Genomic DNA, 1036 nt, shown 5'->3' on the forward strand with positions numbered 1-1036 from the left:
ACAGAGAAGTATCCCCCCACAAAGTGGATTGATGGCCAGTAAGCATTTCCGTTGCTCAAAATACAAATAAATAAATAAAATGGGAGGTATTTAAGTTTCCTATTATGGCTGCATGCAACAAACAGGTTTCGAGATCCTTCCAGTACCATTATTGTCACAACGCATCCCAAAATCTTTTAGAAACCCCGCCATCGCACAAAAAGAAAATAGGAGCCAAGGCCAGCGTGATGCGGATGCGAGGAAGATTCCGCTTCTCATTTTCATTTTCCGTCTCGGTGCGCAGCAAATTCACAGATCCAGTTCAAACACACAGAGTACAGGGAAATTGAGTGGCGATGCGGGCTCTCCAATGCCATGTCGCAAAAAAAAAAAAAAAAAAAAAAGTAAGAAAATTGCAGTCAATCAAATACGGCCTGCAGACAAAAACCGTTCCGGGATCAAACACCCAACCCCTTTGAAGATCATTCAGAAGAGTCGATCGAAAACATCAATATAGCCGACTTCTCCGCCAGCCACTCAAACGCAGTAGAAGCATTAAGTGTAGGCGCCCTCGCAATAAGTATCGCGTGTCCCCCGCGTTCATAACCCAGAAACCTTTCGCCCCTCTGTGTCCATCTTTTTATTGCGCTTGTCCTCTCAAAAGGGTTTGACGGCCGCTCCGGCCAGCCGCCGGAGAGAAGGCTTTGGCGGGGGGCGCGGAAAGCACACCGCCGTCGCGCGTTTCCCGGGCCAGCGCGGCGGCCCGGCATCCCGCCGCCGCCAAGAATCGTTAAAACGACAGGCCGATAAGCCAATTAATCCATAAATAAAATAAAAAAGGGAGGGGGCGTCCGCCACAAAGAGCCGCGTCGCGTCTGCGAGGGGCTTCCTTCCCTCTCCCCGCGGAAGGGCGCGGTTGGGGGCGGAGAATTTCCAGCTCAAGAAGAAAACGCGCCCACCATTTCGTGAGGCACATCTCCGATTACCCGGCGCCCACGCCATGCTTTTGTCTAATCGCCTGCAGAGCAGCAACGGGGTAGCTGCAGGGTTGTCTCTT

The 1036-nt window shown here is 51.4% G+C and overlaps 2 annotated features.

The window, feature by feature from the left end:
• Positions 1 to 1036: a sequence feature (heterozygous, Esmeraldo-like haplotype).
• Positions 362 to 392: a microsatellite.

Source organism: Trypanosoma cruzi, genomic scaffold, assembly GCF_000209065.1.
Source record: "Trypanosoma cruzi strain CL Brener 1047053516833 genomic scaffold, whole genome shotgun sequence".
Taxonomy (NCBI): domain Eukaryota; phylum Euglenozoa; class Kinetoplastea; order Trypanosomatida; family Trypanosomatidae; genus Trypanosoma; species Trypanosoma cruzi.